Source organism: Anser anser, assembly GCF_964211835.1.
Source record: "Anser anser genome assembly, chromosome: 16".
Taxonomy (NCBI): domain Eukaryota; kingdom Metazoa; phylum Chordata; class Aves; order Anseriformes; family Anatidae; genus Anser; species Anser anser.
In genome coordinates this window covers 16,193,011-16,213,590 of record NC_139737.1, presented here as the reverse complement: position 1 = coordinate 16,213,590, position 20,580 = coordinate 16,193,011, and the positions used below count along the sequence as shown (strand labels likewise).

Sequence of the window (20,580 nt, the reverse complement as noted above, 5' to 3'; positions counted from 1 at the left end):
CAAGATGAAGGCAGTGGGAGGGCTGTGTATCCCCAAAGACTCCAGGGCTCCAGACACATAGGGATACAAGGTTTGATCTAAGTTATCTGGTGATATCTCAGTCCCAGAGACTTCTTCAGGCTTTGGGTCCCACTCAAACAACCTGGAGGAAGATGGCACAGATGGCCCTGCATGAATACCACGAGCTGCATGTGTTTTCTTTGGATGGAAACATTGGCCTGAAGCTCCTGGAAGCTCACCAGTGGGTTCTCCACACCCAAAAGGTGTGCAGGGCAGAAAGTACCTAGGAGCACAGTGCCAGGAGTTGTGCTCCCTCTCCAGCAGGGCTGACTGCTTCTGCAAGCCCCCCTCAGCCCTCAGGCACCCCGTGCCTCACAGCAGGCACAACTTTGCCAAGGGGGAAGGAGATGAGGAGCACACGGAGTGTCTCACTGCTCCCAGCTGGCAGCTGGCTCCCTGAGAGCCACAAAGGGCCTTTTTATGGCCTGCATAAACAAGTGAGAGGCATGAAAGGTTGTTACCGCAGAGCATTACTTCTAGCAGCAGCTCAGGCGAGGATTCTCAAAATAACCTCTTCCCAAAACCACATGCTCTTCTTTCCATGCTGCTGGGTTTTATGGATTAAAAGCTTTCGGTGTGCTCAGCTCCTCCACTGGCCCCCGCAGCCCAGGAGCTGGTCACAGGCATGGCTTGACAACTGCAAGGCAGATCTGGCAGTGAACCAGATCACACTTGTGCGTGCTTGTGCGTGTGCACGTGTATGCATATGGGTATGTGTTCACCTCCTGTTGCAAGTGGGCAGGAACACAATCACACTGACTTTTGCTACATCCTTGTGTTTGCAGATCTGATGACGAACACTGCAATGATTATTAATAACCAGAGGTGTGCTTCCCTGACACTGATATTGCAAGGACTAATTAATAGTTTGCTCTGTGCCTGGAAGGAGTGCTAACACTGCTTCCAACAGGGAAAGCAATCATGATGAGACAGGAGTTAATAAAAATCACGTAACAGCAAGGAATGTAGAAATAGAGTCAGGGGTCACTGCTGAAGTATGTCCTGACCCTTTTTGGTTTCCATCCCATAAAGCCAGGCCACACTCACTGCAGATTTTAGTTGTAATGGGAAAACTTGCCGGAAAAATTTAAAAAAGATAAAAATACAAGTTCTCAAAGAGATCTAGTAAGAGCCCGGTGACCAAATCTGTCCTACCATTGAAAGATCAAACATCTGCAAGGCCTTTCCTTTTATGTCAGTCCTCATTTATTTGTACTGGCATTAGTATTTTCTTATGTTGTTGTTTCAGGCCAATTCTGCCCGACAATGGGACTGTGGCCAGGAGATCTCACTTCAGCTGCGAAAGCATGGGTCCCAGGTGGTCCAAGCGGTGAGCAGTGCTTGCAGGCTCCTCCATCACCTCGCCACTGCAGGAGGCTCAGGGATTTCCCTTGTGCACAGCTGAGCAACAAAGGTCTCCATGTCCAACATGGTGCAGGTGGACAGACAGTTCCCTCGGGCTGTGTAGTGGATCATGGATATTTAAAAATATATATATTAAATAATACATTAAAAAAAATGATATTTAAAATAAATGGATATTTAAAACAACTTTTCTAATGGAAACCTAACTTTCTGGGAAATTTATTTGATTTTTGAAGAAACAACTGAGTAAGTATTGGCTGCTTTGAATTTCCGTGGGATTGTTGTTGTTCCCGTTAAGCTCCCAAAAACCTTGTAAAGTTCTCGCTTCCTCAGTGCTTTCTGGGAAACAAAGTACAAAAGCTTATTTGTCTGTTATTGAATAATCAGAAGAGGATCCATCATACGACAGGGTGATCAGTATTTTGCAAATTAAGCTCTTTTCCTCATTTCAGTGGGCAGAGGGCTGTATGGCCAAGTATGCACATAAATTGCATTTTCCATGTCTTCGGCACTGCTGAGGAGTTTCAGTTTTAGCTGAAACTGTTATTTTAGCTGAAACTGAGGAGTTTTAACTTCCTAGTAAGTGGAAGACAGCTCAGGCTCGGCCATTTGTACCAGTGCTGGAAGGGATTCCTCACTGGAGGAATTTGTTTTGCATGTTCCTGTTCTGGCTCCTTGGCTTCACAGGAGGAATACTGCCATGCTAGGTACTAGAAAACTATCAAGAATATCTGTATGTATGTGGTCACCCACTGTTTGTTTTTGACCCAAATTCACTTTTAACATTTAAATTTCTTTTCAGAGGATGACAGAATCTGACCCATCAAACAGAAAGTGTCATTTTTCCATCGGATGAACTGAAAGATGAAAACAGACAGTAACAGCCTTCAAGACTGTGCACAGATCTACAACAGTGCATATTTTAGCAACAATACCGTGCAACCTTTTTCCTGTAAAAGTTCCCTACAAAACCAGCACAGCACGACAGGCGAGTGACGCCCCTTGCGACTGCACCGCAGCTGCTGCAGCAGCAAGGGGTGGCACCCATTCAGCAGCACCTGGCAGCACAGCACTGTGGTAGAGGCCTGAAGGTGAAAACTATGTCTGCAAGGGGAATCTGAGCAGCCAGATGAAATGCCATTTATTTGTAAATGAAAGCCCTCCCTCAAGCTTGGCCCTGACACAGTGCCTTTTTTTTTTTTTTTCCAAGAGGTTCCTGCTATTTACCCAACTTTCCAGCTGGGCTTCGCTGCGGCACAAAGAGGCAGGACCTGCCTGGGTTTGCACAGTGAGTCAACAGCTCAGCGGGGGATTAGAGCCCACAGTCCTTCTGGCAGTGCTGCCTTGGCTCTAACCACCGGACCATGCAGCCTCGTTTTGTTACTGGTGCTCTCTGCTGCTATGTGGTTTGTCAGGAAAAAGCCTTGATGTGGCTTATAAAGGGGCACTTCATAAAGCAGTAGAAGAAGCCAGACTTGTTCCAGTTCCTTGTCCTGGTGAGGGTGCTGAGGGCTGGGTCAGACCAGTCAGACCTACCTTTCCCGGGGTCGCTGGCAGAAGAGGGAAATCCAGGGACACCATACAGTGCTCGGAGCCCTGCGTGACCCGGCCGTAGCCCAGCACAGCACACACTTGCTGGCCCTGGGCATCAGGACAGGATTAGCCAGGAAGGGCGAAGCCCGGCTGCATGCTAAGCTGTGCCTGACACCCCACGTCTGTCCTCCACCCTCAGCACCTGCTGCGCAGACAGGGCCGCTTCAGTTTTGGCCTCCACAAAGGTTTCGTGGATGTCTACAGCGGAGCCTGGTGCTGGGGGTGCACGCGGGGGTGGAGAGCAACTGCACCCCTTAGAGCGGGCTGCTGGCCCTGGCGCACTCAAAATCTCGAAGCCAGACAACCACAGAGAGCTCACCGGCAACCGACTGAGGGGGGCTGCTGCGGCAAGCCCCGCACGAAGGCCGCCCGCAGAGCTCCGGGCCGCCAGCAGCGGCTGGGCTGTGCCAGGCACCGCCACACGCTGCGGGACGGTCACCCTGCCTGGGCGCCGCGCGGCTCGCCTCAAACCTGGCCCCGGGGAGGCCGATCTCCTCCGTGACCGGGGACGCCTCGGTACGGGGCTGCAGCTCCCCGCGGGGGGGGCTCCGGGAGGCTCCGTGGGGACCGGGACCTGGGGCGGGGCGGCGGGGCTGCGGCGGCCGAGCCAGGCGGGGCGAAGAGAAGCGCGCAGGGCCCTGCGGCGCCTGCCCGGGGCTCACCCGGGACGAGCCTGCAAGCGGCGGCGGCGCCCCCCCCCCCACACTGGGCCGGCGGCTGCTCCGTTCGGGGCGGCAGCACTCCCGGGCCGGGCCGGGCCGAGCCGAGCCGAGCCAGGGGCGGCTCCCCGCAGGCGGGGCTGTGGGCGGGCAGGCGGCGCGGCTCGGGGCCGGTCCCCCACTCCGCAGCGCCGCCGCGGCCCGCCCCGCGCTGCGCTCCCGCCGCACGGCGGGCAGGCGGCAGGCGGCGGCCGCTGCGGCGTGGGGCCGCGCCCCGGAGGAGGCGGCGGCGGCGGCGGAGCGGGCCCAGGTGAGCGCCCGCGCGGGCCCGGGGGCGCGGGGCCGGGGCCGGGGCCGGGCCGCCCGGTGGCCCCAGGTGCGCTGCCTGCAGAGCGGCGGGAGCCGGCGGGAGCGAGCTGCCGGCGGCGAGCGGGAAGGGGCGAAGCCCCGCCGGGCCGCCCCCTGCCGCGGGGAAGCGCCCGCGGTCTGCCAGCCCAGCCTCCCGGTGCCGGCTGCCGGCACCGCGCCGCGCCTCCCTGCCCGGCCCCGGGGGAGCCGAGCCGGGGCGGTGCCGCGCTGCCCGCCCGCAGCGGAGCGGGACGGGTGCGGGGAGGCGGCGGCGCGGGTCGGATCCCGGCCCTGCACCGGGGCGAGCCGGCCCCGGGACCCGCCCGGAGCTGCGGGTTGCTGTAACAGCGTTTGGCCGCGGGGCTTTGATTTCAGGGAGACAATTTACATTAGAGGGAGAATGTGCAGAGAGCCAGGAACAACTTGGAATGGGTCCTCGCATATTTCTGCGGTTATTTTTGGAGTATCGTCATATGGCAAGAGGTGGGCTCTGGAGGTATCCTTGAGCTCAGCATTTTCTCCATACGCTGGTTACCCGGGAGATTGTGTTAGGGGACCCGTGCGGCCCTCTTCTCTGTCAGTGTTTTCTGTTTAAAATGCTATTTCCATTGCTGCTTCTGCGGTGGTATTGTTTCCCTCCTGCACGCCCAGCCCTCCTTTCACAGCGTGTTGTGGTAGGGACCCTTCTGCGGACAAACAAAGGTCTGGGTATGTGCACCTGAATATTTGCAGCAATGCTGCAGGAGCAGGCGGTGGAAAAGCTGCCTTTGATTTAGCTGTTGATGGTGTGAGGTGACTCCTGATCTGCCCCCTCCCACCCCCCGCTGAAATGCCCTGAGAGGTGTGGCTTTTCCAGCTACCTAGGGAGGCATCAGCCTCTGCCTGCACTTAGCTGTCATTTTCCCTCATATTCTCACACTGGACTTGTTCAAAGAGGCTTTTGCATCCAAACAGCTCGAGACGTGGGAAGCCTTTTGTTACTGAGGTCTGCTTCTTGGGGCTGCCTGGCAGACCTCTGGCTCCTTTGCAGCCCTCTGGAGGACTGCATGTGCCTCTCGTCCCTTTGACTCAAGCTGTCACAGCTATGCAGGCTGTGGAACTGTCCTTGTGGCCTTCAGCAGCGTGCCCATGTTGTCTTCAAGCACATTTGGAGCTGAGGGAAGGCTGGATTTGGGTGGTGATCCTGACAAGTCAATTGCTCTTTAATTGTATGTTTTGGCTTCTGGTTTGCCAGGCACGGAGCCTGTGCGGGTCTCCCCAGGGGGCCCAGAGCCATGCTCTCCGTGAGGACCCCCAGCCTGGCAGGAGAGGTAGGGTGTGTTCTTTGAGCTGTGTCAGACCCTTGTTATTGTAGCATATGGCAGGTATACAATTGCCCTCTTTCGTCCGAATCATCCCCTTCTTATGCAAGGGCAATCCCCAAATTTGGTGAACCGGCAGCATGTAGCCATCCCCTGGGGGCGTGAGCTGCCTCCCCTGCTTGCAGCCACTGCTGTGAGCAGAGCATTCACATCTCTTCACAATCATTGTGCCGTGTTTATTGCTTTAACAGCAACTTCAGATGGCGATGGAGTCATTAAACCAGACACTGTTGTAAATAGCAGAGCCCTGGTTGTGACCGCAGGGGTTCAGGGTGTCTTGGGAGGGTGTGATGCTGCTCTGGGTTAGCTGCAGAGCCTGCGTGTTTGCACTGACGGTAGGCTGGCTCTGCATGAAGGTTTTTCCCCACCATTTTGGTTAAGTGTTGATGTTGTAGCTAGAACTATCCAGCATTTTTATTTCTACTGATTTTTGAGACATCAGCCTTTTCCAAAACTGTCAGGAGAGATGTTTTGTTTTGTACAAAGCTTCAAAAAAAAAAAAAAAGTCTGGGGTTTTATTTCTGTGCAAAAAGCATGACTGTAGAAGAGAGCCTGCACTCCTGGTGCACAAGGTTTTGGTACCTTTTCTGTCTAGTGCAGGCAAAGAGCTTAGTGGGTCCTGTTTCCTGGGCTGCTATCATCGTCACCATGACATATGACAGCCTTGCAGGGCAAGTGTCTTCTGGCATGCTGTTCATGGGAAGCCAGGAGAGGTGGCCAGGTTGGCTGAAGAAGGCCTTGGTGTCACTGCATTGTAGAATGGGGAAAATTGTCAAAATCAATTTTCTTCCCCAAGGCGGCTGAGTTCCCTTTTAAGCTCTGGCTGATGACCTTGGTCCTGGTGAGGAGGTGAATCTCTCCTTGATTTACGGAATAACCTCTCCTGCTTTCTGCTTGCAGCACCAAGCCCTTGTCCTGTATATAAACGAAGTGTCTCTGTGTTGCCTACACTCCTTGCTCTAGCGCTGCTGAAGAGTTTTGCATAACTAAAAGGGGGTTACATGGACAGAGAGACCAGTCAGGTGCCTGGCTAGTTTTGTTTTTAGAAAAATATTTCCTGTAGATAATTAAGATTTCTAAGTTAGGAAGTTGTGGAGAATGGCCTGGGGGTTAAAGTACAGGAGGTGGGCTTGGCTGTTCCCAGGCTCGCTCTGGGTTTCCTGCCTGGTCTCACAGGCATCACTTGAGTGTCCTTTGCCTTAATTTCATTCAGCTATGAAATGATGATAATTCCCTGCTGCCTTGGGCACAGTGATATGCTGCCTGAGCGACAGCTGGGATGCTGATGGGGAAGCGTGTGTGAGGAGATGGGTTGAGCATGGGCTTAGGCTTGGTGGCAGATCTGTGTGGGTGTCTGGAAGGCCTGTGTTTAGCTATGTAGTAGACTTTCATGCGGTGCCTGTCACTTGAAGGTCTGAGCCTATTCTGAAGTCTGAAGCTCTGTTTTGAGCATAGATACAAAAAAAGAAACACGGAATGGCGGAGATTCCCAGGCCTGGTGGCTGGAAGCTCCTGCGCAGGAAGACTTGTACGGTTATAGATACGTTACTCTCACACGGCATCTAAAAATGTGCTTGTGCTGAGGCTGTGACAGTGACGGCTGCGTGGCTTATTGTTCTCATTAGAGCAGTCAGGTGGCTGTGAGTCAGCAGGTTTGGGTTTGTCACAACCGTGGCGATTGTGCCAGAAGACCTGGGAGGTTCGGCAGCCAAGAGCAGTGTGGGCTCTTCCTCCACCTGGGCGCGCGGGGGTTTGAGCCTGGATTTGGGCTCACTGTTGGCTTGTGCTCTCCTCTGAGCATGGAAGAAGTTACGGCGGTAGTGGGAGTCTGAGAGCTGTCTGCCTTGGGACCTCCTTCCTGGTGGTATGGATTTGCCTGCCTTGGGCCATTGTTCTGTTGTTCTGCCTTGGGCCGCCCTGTTCTTCAGGGCGGCAGCCTGCCGAACGAGCAGGTTTTCTCATGGTTATCATGTTGCCTGGATTACAGGAGACAGGAACGGTGGTGGGAAGAGAGAGTCCTTGGTGGGGACGTGGCGCAGTATTTCCTTGTGGTTCCAGACCCGTCTTTCCTCTCAGCCCTTGAGTGGAAGCTTGTGGTTTGTCCAAGGCCTCAGTGAGTGTGAGAGGGAAGAGAAGGTTTGGGTGCCTGTGTCTGCCGCCGTGGAAGCGGCAGCTGCGTTCTGCAGCAGCTCTCCTGTCTACGTGGTGTGTCTTTGGTGCAAAGCAGGATGTTCAGCCCAGGCCCGTGGATGTCCCTCATCTGGGATGATAGTTGTTCCATCCACCCTTCCTTTCTCCAAGGAGGTGAACTGTTTGGGGGTGCATGGGGGCATCCAAAACAGGAGGTGTTTGGCTGAGCTTTCCTGCGGCTGGGACAGAAGCCAAGGTTTGCTCTCCTTGTGCTGGACAGGGGAATGTAGGACTATATGGAAAGGGGGGGTCATCTTAGAGCCCTGTTTGGTGATTTGGTACAAATACTTCACGTCTGTTTGTCTCAGTACACAGCTGAGGGTGCTTTGAATTGAAGCTGAGAATTATGTAGTACCCTGCTTATAGTGTATGCATGTACATGTGCATAGTCATGCACACATCACAGGCTTACTGTCTGGGAGGAAGGGAGTGATGGACAGAGCCTGAAACACAGAAAATAATGGTCTGGAAGGGGAGGGGATTTCCTTCCATCTTATGCTGATGGTCTGTGATTTGTCCTCCATAGGGGGGAAAAAAACAAAACAAAACAAAAAAAAACCTCCACTACTAGCTGTCCTGTGGGCTTGACAGTGTCTCAGGATGGGTCTGCCCCGTGTGGGAGCAGCTGGGTCTGGGCGAGCAGCATCCTGGGGCTGGTGTGATCACAGAGCGGAGAGGAGACTGGGCTGGCCCCATTGTGCTCAAAACACGAGACAAATGAGGCTGAAGCTGCAGATCTGCTGTTCCCAGCAGGTCAGCAGTTTTATTTGGGTACTTGGCCTCTGTAGAGATGAAATGTGGTGTCACTTTAATATCTGATCCATTTCCCTTTCAGAAGCCAGCCCTCTCCCCATCAGCTGTAATCGGACCCCATGGTAGTCTTGTTGGGCTTCGTTTTGCCTTATCTCTTCTGTTTCCCAGTCTGGTCCAAAAGGCTGATGCTCCTTTCCAGGGTATTGGAGACGTGGTCAAACCTGGCTCCAGGTGCTGTGCTAGTGTAAAATGCATCCCGCGTTTGAGCTGATGCTGAATGAGGATTTACAGTACAGCTATTCTGCCAGGTTCCACCCACCTGACTCTTTCCTCTTCTGTTCCTACTAACCCACTGCCTCGGCCCCACTTACTGGCTGGTGGCGGAGCAGAGATGTGTGCCAGTATCCTTCACGGAGTATCAGATGAAGAGGAAAACACAGGGTGGAGTCATCTTTTGCACAAAGGAAACATTGAAGTATCGTTTCTGACTTGGGTGGATTTTTAGGTGGCTGGGGAGAGATTAAACAGGATCTTAACACATTCACAGCCCCCTTCCCACTTCATTTTCCTGTGAATCTGTTGCTGTCATGGTATCTTTCAGAGGGTATTTTTAGCTTTGCTCCACACCCCCCCCCCCCCCCCCCCCGCCCGTATCAGGCTTTTGAATGGAAACAGATTTCTATGGCAGAACAGAATAAGCCATTTCACGAGGCATTTTGTTATGGGTAGAAGAGACGGGAATCTGAATGTTCATTTTAAATGACATATCCCCTTTGTAATCAGCAAATTGTGCTTGCTGTGGTGAGTGCCAGCAGAAAGCTGTCCTGGCTCATCTGGAGGCAGCTAGGTGCGTACCCTGGCAGCCTGCTGCTGTGGGGGACAGGCTGCGGGGGGGACGGACAGCTCCTTCACACCCTTCTCTGGCCCTTTGGAGCCATCATCCGGGTGGCCCAACATGAAGGGCTGCAGCACTGGGAGTGGTCCTGCAGGTTTTCCTCTCTAATCATCCTGTTGGGGAACGGTACCCCTGCATACGAGAGAAGCAATTAAATGTTTTCATTAGATGCACTATTGATCTGGCGGTGTCTCTGCTGGCAGGAGCTCCTGCTGAGCATGGGACGGCATGGCACCTGACAAAATGCTGAGTCTCATCTTTGCCAGTGACCAGAGGGAGGTGGCAAAAGTCACAAAGCAGGGAGTGATGCTGTGCGAAGGTGTGAGGCACCCCTCGCCGGACAGCGAGGTCTACTGCTTTCCAAGGGAAGGTGGAATTTTTGCCAAGAACACAAACCCAACAGTGATGCTCACCTTTGGGTCAGGAAACTTCCAGCCTGAATTCTCAGTAGTATTGCCTTTTAGGAGAGATTTATTACAACTCCTGATAGGTGATGTTGTTCTACCACTACTCTGCAGAAACAAAAATACCCTTTGAGGTCTGGTCTGGGCCAGGGTATACGCATGCCTATGTGAAGCAGGGACCATTACCTCTGCAAATTCATTGGGGCTTTTCCTTGGGGAGCCAAAAAAATGCTTTCTGATAGTATGGCATGAGTACATCCTTGTTGGTTACCTTGGTCTAATGTGTAATACATCTGTAAGAAATACAGCTGACTTTAGGATGACTGTTGAAAGTAATAAAGGGGGTACAGGTAGAGAAAACACAGCTGCTCCTGCTGTGTTTTGGTGGCAATTTCCACTGTAGCTATAAGCCTGCCTGGCCGCTTCCATGCTGTTGCGTTGAAGCTCAGTCCCACCACATGTGGGCAGGACAACCTGCAAGGCCAGAGTTTCCCATGGTGTTGTGGTCCACGGTCATTTGCTGAGTGCTGGCTGGGCTGTTCTTGCTTAGATCACCGGAGCTGATGTGGTCGCAGTGTGGGGTGGAGCTGTGCACATCTGGATCTCTACTCAGGTGTGTTTCGTGCTCCACTAAGCTGCCCTGGGGCTGCCGTGCTGCTCTGCCCTACTCGTGTTCTCATTCTGGTGGACAAGTGGAGGGGACAGCGTGAATCCTTGTCCCCTCCCTTGCCCTCTGTTCGTAGAATATCCCGAGTTGGAAGGGACCAAAAGATCATCTAGTCCAACTCCTAGGTCCCTAAAGGACCACCCAGAAAATCAGACCATCTGTCTGAGAGTGTTATCCAAACGCTTCTTGAACTCAGCAGGCTTGGTGCCGTGACCATCCCCGTTGCAGCTTCGAGCCATTCCCTCGGGTCCTATCGCTGATCTCCAGAGAGGAGATCAGCGCCTGCCCCTCCACTCCCCGTCTTGAGGAAGGACTGATGAACATTTTTGCAATGCTCTGGCCTAGATTTGAGCAAGCTGGGCATGACATACGGCTTCCTCCTAACCCCCGCGAGTAGCTGAGCCTGCCAGCATTGCTGGCTGGGCTCTGCCCCTTGCAAGGACTGCAGCATTTGTCGGGCTGATTCAGCCTCCTGCCTGTGGTCAGTGTCCCAGTGTCTGCTTTGACAGCCAGCACTCACGCTTGCCCTGTCAGGGTCAGGCTGGATAATTGCTATGAGTTTGTGACAATGTGGGTCATCGTGGGATGTTTCCAAGCCGGAGGCACTTGTCTGTGGCTGAAATGGCGTACGGCAGGCTTGCGCTGGGAGAGCTGCGTGGCAGAGATCGCGATACAATCTAGCAGGCATTTTTGCTAGCAGGAGTGTTACAGGGAGGCAGAAGCTAGCAGGGATGGGGGAGGGTTTGCTCTCAGATGCCTGCCTTCTCAGAGCACTTCATTAATATGATATTAATTGATGCAGTAGCTCAGATCCCAAAGTGTCTCCCTGCTGAAACGCAGCCAGCCCCGGTGAAACCTGCTTCAGCAGCAGCAGCAAAGAGGAAGGACGGATGCTCTGTGGCTGATGGGGAGCACAGGGCTTTGTTTGGCAGCGCACATGTGCTGGCGCTATAGCGCACGCAGATGGGGGATGCTGGGTGCCTCTGCCCTGCCCTTGGTGTCTGCCCCCTGCATCTTCCTGCTCTGGGGGGACGAGTTGCCCCCGGGGTGCTGGGCTGCTGACAGATGGGAGCTGGGCTTCTGCTCCCGGGTGGGCCGACAGGCTGCTGCGTGCCTGCTTGCCCCTCTCCGCCGCTCGACTCGCCCTCGAGCTGGGATGGAGAAGGCCGAGTGTGTGGGGGCTGCTGGTGGGGCTCCTCCACCTGCGTCCTCGGCCGGGGCAGCACCTGCCTGAGAGGAGGAGGCAGGAGCAGGAACGGAGTCTGCTGTGGGATCGAGGGGTGTGAGGAGTCAGGAAGGTGAAGCTGCTCTTTCTTCCCTGGACTTTACCCCATGCAGTGAAGGGACGCTGGCCAGGGCCTTGCTGCCAGCCGTGTCCCCTGGGATGGCCTGGGCAGTAAATTCTCCCTGCTTAAAGGTGATTTTGTTTCCCTGGAGGTGCTGAAGCTCCTGGCTTACTGCATCAGGTCTGATGGACAGCGTAACGTCCTGTCCTTGTTCGCAGTGATGTGGACTGGAGCCAGCTGCAATATCTGAGCTAGCTGCTGAAGGCTGACAGTGTAAATGCTCGGATGCTGCGTGTCACCTTGTGCTGCTTAGGGACTCTGTCCAAATGGAAGTGGAACAGCTTTTGTGCCCTGAGCAAGCTTTTGAGAAAGTTGCTGTGGATCTGTGTTGCTCCTGTGGAGCCAAAGCCTGCTCTTGGCACTTCCACGCAGTGCAAGCTGCGTAGGGCTGCGTGCGGCTGACTTTTGTTGACAGGGAGTGAAAGGGTTTTACTGCATCTGTGTGAAATGTGGAACAAGTGAGCTCTGAGTCCTTGATGCTGAGTGCTCAAAGGGCTTTTGGTTTCTTTTTGTTTGTTTGTTTATGATGTTGTGAGGCGATTGAATTTTGCATAAGCAAGTTATCCTGCTTTTGCATTTGTGCTTATGAGAGGATTGCCTGTGCGTGTTGAACTTATATTTGAAAATTAACCTTTGTAAAAAAGGAGGAGGTGTCCTTGCTGTGCTATAGGACATTGCTACTTCCTTTATGTAACTGTAGGGACCACTGGGCTGCAGCTCTTCCCTGTAGCTGCAAGGGTCTCCTTTATTTTTTCCTTCCTCCATTAGACATAGCTGTCATCCAACACATGGCTCTGAAAATGCTGTTGCAGGATCCAATTCTTGGAGCGTTTCCTTTTAAAACTGCTCATTTTACTACTGGTATGCCAAACCTGCCCGTCTCTCTGTGGATGGGTGAGCCAGACTGTTTCCCCATGTATTGTGCGTCATTGCCCAGGAGGAGAGTCCTGCAGACCAGATGTTGCCCTCACTGCCCCTTGCCTGGGCTCTCATTGTCAGAGGGGCCGTGCAGGTGAGACAGAGGGACAGAAGACAATGACATGGCACAGATGGCCCTGAAATGAGAACTTGGGTAGCAATTGGCCGTGCAAGCCAAGAATGTATCTGTTTCACTTCTCAGACGTGTCTTGGTTCTGCAGTGCTGCCTGTAGTAAATACTTGCTTTTACCAGTCAGATTAGCAGAGCTGGCTCTGAACACATGCAGCGAGCAGATATGCTGCTTTAGAAGGTGCTGTTTTCACGTCACTCTCTTTGAGAGTAAAGCTGCATTTAAAGAAATCTGTAGTGGAAATTCTTCAGCAAGCGGATTTGTATGGTGTCTAAACGCAGTGCTTGAGCGGTTTGGGCACCATCTTGTGATGGAACGCCTGGCTACTGTCTGTCCATGTGCCTGTCATCATCCCTGGGAAGATATTTTTTTTTCCTTTTAACCAAATCCGATTTCTTCTTTGCAGGTTCTGAATTGTGCCTGAGCAGAGTGCTGAGATAAGTCCCTGGAAGCAGTGTGAGTTTATCTTGAAAGCCTTTATTCTCCTTTCTAGATCTCATGTAAGACCACCTGGGTTTTGTAGGGTAGAAGGGCTTGTGCTGGCTGGTGGCAGGAGATTGGAGATGGTGCTGCAGTATGAAAGAGGTTCGTGTGGTGGCTGGTTCTTTGCTAGAAACCCACATAGGATTACAGGAAACCTGGCCTGCTACTGTTGAAGTGCAGAAGTGTTGGAATTAGGATTCTTATGGTTTTTCTAATGTGTTGGGATTTTTCCTATTTTAGGAGTTAGGCAATAGCCCATTTGCCAACAGGAAGGCTCCTACCAGCTGTCTGAGTCTTTGCTTACTGACAAAGCTGTTTTGGGGCATCACACTTACATTAAGTTTCCATGTGCTTTTTTGTGCAGCCTTTTTGGGGAAGGCAGTGCATTTGCAAACCAGCAAAATGTGCCACTGTGTTTTGTGAGGAGGTCCCAGGGTTACAGGTGGGGTTGGGCACGGCTGGCATGAAGTGTGTCCCAGGTTTGCAACTTGGAGTGGAAGACAAGTGAGGACAGAGATCTGAGCCACAGATTTAAACTTTTGGGGAACCTGAAAGAGTGAAGGCCTTGTGGCCCAGACCTTCTTGGAGAGGGCTGTTAACACCTTGGGGCCCTCCGGGTGGGTGGTCTGCTCTGCTCTAGTGCCTTGGTGCAGGTCTGCATTACACTGTCCCTGTGAAACCAGCCACGAGCTTCTTCTGTAGGACATGTGGCGGGGGACATCTGGGAGGATGAGGTCTAGCCTCTGCTGTAGCTCTCTGACCTATGAGTTGAGCTTGAGAGGAGGGCAGTGCAGCAGGTCTACCTCTGCTCCAGAGCCAGAACGCAGGGAAGGTGGTGGTGTCTGTAAACTGGGGGCAACGAGCTCGACATCTGCAGTGGATTGAAAGCACCTTACTGAAGAAATGATGAATGTGGCTGCAGCTGCTGTTTGTCATGGTCTGTGATGTCCCAGGTGGCATGCAGTTCAAGCACAACGCCGAGCCTGTTGGGCCTTTGCTCCCGGCTGGCAGCACTCCTTTACTGCTCCTGCTGCCTGGGGGACGGCTCTGAGCCTCACAGGCTTTGTGCAGCGTGGGTGCATTGGGTGGTGGTTTCCAAGTCTCCAGTCTTGCCTCTGTACCTCCTCCAGCACCCTGCAGTCCTGGCTGTTGCTGGTCACAACACCATGCACTGAGGGTATGGGTCCTGCCTGTCTGAGGCAGGCAGTGCTCAGGATATGGGCAGGGACTCCACATCCTTGCTGAGAGCTGCAGATGTGCTCCTTGGGGCTGGAGGTGTCCTTGGATCTGAACAGAACAGCTTGTTAGTTCTTATGAGCAGTTCCTCACCAGCAGAGAGCTAGGAGACTGGCCCTCCAGAGGGCTACTTTGCAGGTCCAGTTCTGCCCATGTCCGGAGGGAAAACAAGGAGCACAGGGTTTCCTGTCCCTCCTCTCTGTGCTGCATAGACATTTGGGTGTTGGAATACCAGTTTTGGAATTAGAGAGGTAGAAGTGCAGTTCGAGTCTCGAGTGTTGGTTTGCACGTGACCCTGCGTCACCACGTGCCTCAGTTCCCCTCTGGCATGGGGTAGGTGTCTGAGTGCTGCTGCTCTGGGGTTCTGAGTGAGGAAGGCTGCCTGGCGTGGGAGCGTTTGGCTGCTATGTTTGCTGTGCTGTGTTTGCTGTGTTTGCCTGCCAGGAAGCTTTGCCCCTGTGCTAGAGGGGTGAGTCCCTGTCTTTACAACAAGACTGTTGAGGTTCCCCTGCAGAGCCGCCCCCTTCTTGCTACAAGCTCCTTTTTCTTCCCTCTCTGGGGAGAGGAGTGTTCCTTCCCGTCCTGGGCAGCTCCTGCCTGCCCTGCACGGCTCCCTCTGCTCTGGGTCTGTGTTTAAGACTGTCCCTGAGAAATGCTGGGGAGCCCCCAAGGGCTCCTTGCTCCCTTCTCACTGAACGTGAGCATGGCTGTGCTGCAGGGGGCTGGGGCAGGTGGACAGCGTGCAATCAAGCCCAGTGGGTGAGGTGTGGGTTGATGGGGATGGAGAGCAGGAAGAAACCTCCTCTGGCACTCCCCTGTGCTGGGTGCCACACCAGAAGCTGTGAGTGAGCCCTGCTGCGACTCCCGGCACCCCGCCATGCCCTTGGCTTTTCTGGCAGCCTTGGTGCCCTGGGTGCAGCGGGATGTCAGTGGCCCAGCTCTGGGTGCATTGGGTTTCTTGTGTCTCTTTCTTGCTTGTGCTTTGTTTAACAGGTGTCCTTGCTAGCTGTGCGAGGCACAGATGCACCAGCAACTTGGAGAAAACACTTGCACGTTGAAGCAGAACTGATTTGTTGCTGTGCAGTTTGGGGAGGCTTGCTGAGCCACGCACTGGGGTGACAGCATGGAGCCTGCGGGCCCAGCTGCCTGGCAGGTCCCGGCAAGCAGAGCCTCGCTGGGGCAGCACGTGTGGCCTGACCCGCTGCTGTGCTGTGGAGGGTGTCCCTGCCCTTCTGGGGGGGCTTGTGATGCTCCCAGTCTTGGCACAACTATCAGCCTTTCATTCCTCTACGTTTCTGCATCTTCCTCACAGCTGATTGTACCTCATCAATATCATGAAGGGCTTGCTGCTGAATTTTGGCAGGCAGAGGTGAAGAGGAAGAACTCTCCTTGGGAGCTTGCTCTAAGGAGGTGGCCTTCCTCCTGGAAAGTCATGCACAAGACTTGACTGGAGGAAATGAATCCACTGCTTTCCACTTTGAATCCACTGCTTTTGGCCCTGAACAGGGCTCTTTTGGGGCTGAAGATCAAAGAATTACAGAATGGTTAGGGTTGGAAGGAGAACACCTGGTCCAATCCCTCTGCTCAAGCAGGGACACCCAGAGCAGGCTGCCCAGAATCATATTCAGATAGATTTTGAAGAACTCTTGAGGAGGAGGGAGACTCCACAACCTCTGGGCAACCTGTGCCAGTGCTTTTGTCCCTTGTACAGTAAAGAAGAGGACTAAGACTGTACGGTATTTGCTGGTCAGCTTGCCTGAGAGCTCATGCTTGCCTTTAGCAGGGAAAAGAGGTTGAGAGAAGGCAGGGCCGAGTGTTTGACTAAGCTGGGTTCCCTGTATTGGCTCCTCTTGCTCTGGGTACTCTACACCTGCAGCTGCTCACACTCTTCTTTCCCAGCTCTCTGCTTGAAGGCTGGGCTTGTGGTTTCCTGGCTGTCTGCTTCTGCGTCCTTCTTGAGGCTGATCTCCCTGGCTGCTATGTGCCAGTGCAAGACAGCAAACCCCATGGATAGTGCCTTCCTCTGCTTGCTTTTGCCTGTGAGCAGATTGCCACAGAGGCAGCAGGTGACTTGGAGTGTGGACAGGAGCTGCTTTCTGCGGTCACTGGTGGAGGAGGAGTGTTCCTTGGTGATGCATGGTTGAGATGTCCTAACACCCCTGCCCACTTCTGACACAGGTCTGAGCTATCTGCTTGTCTGTTGCTCCTCAGAGATCAGCCACCCTTCCACAGGACACATGTGCACATGGGTGAATTGGAACTTTTTGCTTCTCCTTCTTAATGCACTAATTTTGCTCTTTGAAGCTGGTCACAGTTACCAGCCTTTGGTTCAGTGTCCCTCCCTCTGCTAAATACGCTGTCTTTGTCTGCTGCTACAAAACAGCCCCAGTCTCTACTGCAGTACCTTCCCTGCATGGCTGTGAGAGCAGGAGGGGAGGAATGGCTGCGGTGCTCCAGGGCTGAAATTGTCGTGGTCCTGACGTCTCCCTGGAGAGCCTGGTCCAACCCAGGCTGATGGCTCTGGAGTGTGTGACCATGGCATCTCCCGAGCAGCCCCTTCCCTGCCACTCCCAAAAAAGTGCAGCGGGGTGTGGAGGCCTGCTGGGCATGGCCAGCTCTTCACATGGCAGCTCTGTCCCCAGTGCAGAGACCCTTGCGCTGTCAGGACGTGCACATGGCGCTGAGATGGGTTAGCCCCATAACTCTGCTTGCAGGCAGTTTCTAATGGCAGCAAAGCACAGGTGAGCACAGAGCAGCTGCTGAGGTCCCTCCCCAGTGCCCCAGGCAGGATTAGCTCCTTATTGTAAGAATTGGCTCAGGAAGTTGCACTAATCACATTTTGCCTGAGAATTGCTTTTGGCCCATTTCATGGAGTAGTTGGGAAGATGAAGGTGTTCTTTCTTCTTTGGTCTGTACCCTGCGCGGTGATGGGACTTTGGCCAGGGCGGTGCTGCCATCCCTGTCCCCCCAGGATGGCCTGGGCACAGCCGCACAGCCCACAGGAGCTGGCACCCACAGTGTGGGGCAGATGTCTGCTCTGTGGCGGTACTGCCCAGGGTGGGTGCTGCGGCACTGTACCCGCTCCACCGCCCTGGCTCAGGGCTGCTGGTGCACTTTCCTCTTCATCCAGGGCCTGTCCTCACTGGGTATGTGTCTTGGTCAATGAAGCTTGCTCTGCACCATTTCAGCTGCTCTGGCGTTGTCTCAGCAAATTGTTTTGTGGTATGTGGCAATGTGCGCCCTGAAGGCTGGCGAGAATGCTGCCAGCTCTCCCTCAAACTCGTATTGAGAAAGGATGGCTTCTGGCCAAACACCCTGCTTGCTTCGGCTGGTACTTTTAACCTCTTCTGTATCGCCTGAGTTAGGAGCCTGGTTTCCCCCAGGTTGCCCTACAGCTGGGATGCACGCCCACTGCTGACACACCCCTGCCTCTCTGCCCAGCCGTTGAAAGTTTCTCTGCCGAGATCCATGCTGGGGCTGTAATCTTGCCCCACCTTTAGGTGTGCATTCAGTGCTGTCTGCTTGGCTGGCAGGAGCTGTGGCTTTCCTTTGAAGATATAGCTTTGCTGCTCCCATGGTTGTGCGTCTCTGAAGGTGTTCTGTAGGGCTGCTGTGCTTGTTCATCTGAGCTTGCAGGGCTCAGCTCTCTCCTGGGTGCAGCTCAGGGATGCCGTGGCTCACCTGCCTCCCACTGCCCATCTGGTGCCAGTCCAGGGGCTGCGCCTGCCGCAGTGGCAGGGTGCTTTTTGGGCCTCTGTGTACAGCTTCTTGGGCTGCTGAGAGGGTCTTCATCATGGCTGTTATCTTTTATATTGTGGGGTTGCACGGGGTCGCCTGAAAATGGCCAGTTCTCCATCAGGCCATGTGCAGCCCAGGTTCTCAGGTCTCGGCTGGTGTCCTTCGCCCCACTGCGAAGGCTGCAGGACACCTGGTATGGCGATGGGACGGTGGATGGGGCTCTGGAGGGAGCTTTGTGCTGCGGTGAGCAGCTTTTGGAGTCTGAGAGGCAGCTGAACGTGTGGGCTGGAGACTGAGGTTGGACCCCTGTGGTGTCACGTGGGGGCACATGTCCTGCTCCCACGTGCACGTAGTGGCCCAAAGGCTGTTCAGGTAGAGCCGGCGCTGTTTTCCTGCCCTGGAGTCGCATCCGTCATGCGACTGCAGCACAGGCCCCACCTGCCTCGAGCCGAACCGGCCCGGGCCCCATTGGCAGGCTGGCATGGGGCTGCTGCTCCCTGGGGCACAGCTGTGACCATGCTCCTTCCTGACCCCGAGGCGACGATTCAGTGCTGTGTTTTGGATGAAAAGGGCAGGAGGGCGGGGGAAAGAAAAGGCCTGCTGTAATGCTGTTAGGATTCTGCGTGCTGCCTTCTTCATGAGGTGGCTCGGCTGGGAGTGCCGAGGTGCCGGTATCTGCGTTGCCAAGGAAACGGAGGCTCTTGGTGGCTGGGGAGATGGAGACGGGGCTGGAGCCAGCGTCGTGGCTCTGAGCCGGAGGCCACCCCTCTGCTGCCACCGGCGGCAGCCTGGTGGCTGTTCCCAGGCTTTGTTGCAGAGGCCGCATCAGATGGCATCCATGCCTGCATCTTCCTGCAGAAGTTCCCGAGGTGCTGGTGACAGAAGGCCCGTGAGGGCGTTTCCCTGGTGATCTGGGCCCGGGGCTCCCTGAGGGGGTCCCCCGAAGCCAGGGCAGGCAAGGGAGAGGCTCGCGGAGGTGAGGCAAATGCAAGCACTGCAGGAGTGCAGGTTGGAAACCCAGGTGTTCGAGCCACCTCCACGCAGTTCCCTTGTGCTAGCCCCAAGGGCTCTACTCTTGCCAGAGGGTCTGGTGCTGGTGGGTGGCGCACAGTTTGTCGCAGGTGATGGGTTGGAAGGGAGGTCTTCCCTCTGCTGCTCAGCTCCTCCATCCTGTACATGAGGCATGCGGACCCCCCCTCCTGGGGAGTACAGACTTGTACCCTCTGCTGGAAGGCGCCTGTCATGGGCCACCTTCAGCTGAGGAGCGACCACGGACCAGCCAGCCCGTGGCCTTTGGAGCTGTGCTTTCTGTGGGCCTTCTCCTGTAGGCCCAGAGGTGGGTGCGACCTGTCACCCCTCTGCCAGGGCCGATCTGTGCCTGGTGGCCACGGTGACCTCCTGCCAGCCAGACTGGGACCCATGGGATAGAAGGGGTGGGCTGGGATGGACACAGCTGAGACTTCTTGTCTGTAGCCCAGGGCAGCGCAGATCAATGTAGGAGCTGTCGCTGCCTCTGTTCCCTTTGTCCTGGCTGTGGTGTGGTCCCCAGTTGAGCTGCAAGGACAGGAGCCGCACCATCCTGTGCCTGGCTCTGCTTGGCACAAACACCCTCACAGTGCGTGCTGGGGAGGTGCTGCTGCTTCTGGCAGCGAGGCTGTGCCCAGGTGGTCAAAAGCGTGTTGTGTGGCAGGGCTGTCCTGGGGCACGATGGTGGGGCTGAGAGCTCGCCTCTAGTTCTGCAGAACTCGCATCCAGACCTGGCAGGTGTCGGCTAAACCATGATGATAGTTTGAAAATGTTTCTCTGCCTGCCAGATCAGGGGAAAAAGTTTTGATCAGGAACTTTGCGCATCACGTAAACTTTAATCTTTTTGCTGATTGCTTCAGCGGTAAAACATTAATTTCTTTTTTTGTGCCATGACTGCTGAATGGTGCTTCCCCACTGCAGGGTGAGCTTAGCTGCGACCCCAGGCACAGCCAGCTGGATCCTGATCCCCCAGTTTAGGTCTGTCTGCAGCAACCTCCTGGGCAGGGCTTTGTGCCCCCGCATGCCTGTGTTACTTAGTGGAACTTTCCTACCACCCCTGTGTGACAGCAGGAAGCTCTGGTAGGCCTTTCACTGGTTCTCACTGAGGGCTCTGCCCTTGGGTGCGGTGGAAAGGAGAGGCTTAGTTCAGTTGTAGTTTTTTTTATTGTTTGTTTGTTTGTTTTTAACCTCCCCAGCCTTTCCTTTTCTTGTCATTTAATTGTCCAAGTTCCCTGAGTGCCTGTCACCTGCTTGAGGGGGGGGTGGGGGGTGGGACAGAATTTGAGACTCATCAAATCTAGAAGAGATTCTGCAAGCAATAAGCATACGTCTTCTGGGAGCTGGAGAGAGATTAAACAGTGAGGGGGAAAAAAAAAAACTGCTGAGGATTGTCCAAGAGGTAAATGG

General features: G+C 54.5%; 1 protein-coding gene across 16 annotated transcripts in view; it reads left to right on the top strand.

The window, feature by feature from the left end:
• Positions 1-3,855: 3,855 nt before the first annotated feature.
• Positions 3,856-20,580, top strand: part of EPB41L1 (erythrocyte membrane protein band 4.1 like 1) — an 80,301-nt gene continuing 63,576 nt past the window's right edge. For 15 of the 16 annotated variants that reach the window (XM_083801332.1, XM_083801333.1, XM_083801331.1 and 12 more), the window contains exons 1-2: positions 3,867-3,987; positions 13,097-13,146. The gene's annotated coding sequence lies outside the window, so the exon portion shown is untranslated. Of the gene's footprint in view, positions 3,988-13,096; positions 13,147-20,580 lie in introns of all 16 variants that reach the window. The other variant, XM_083801335.1, reaches the window with a different exon arrangement.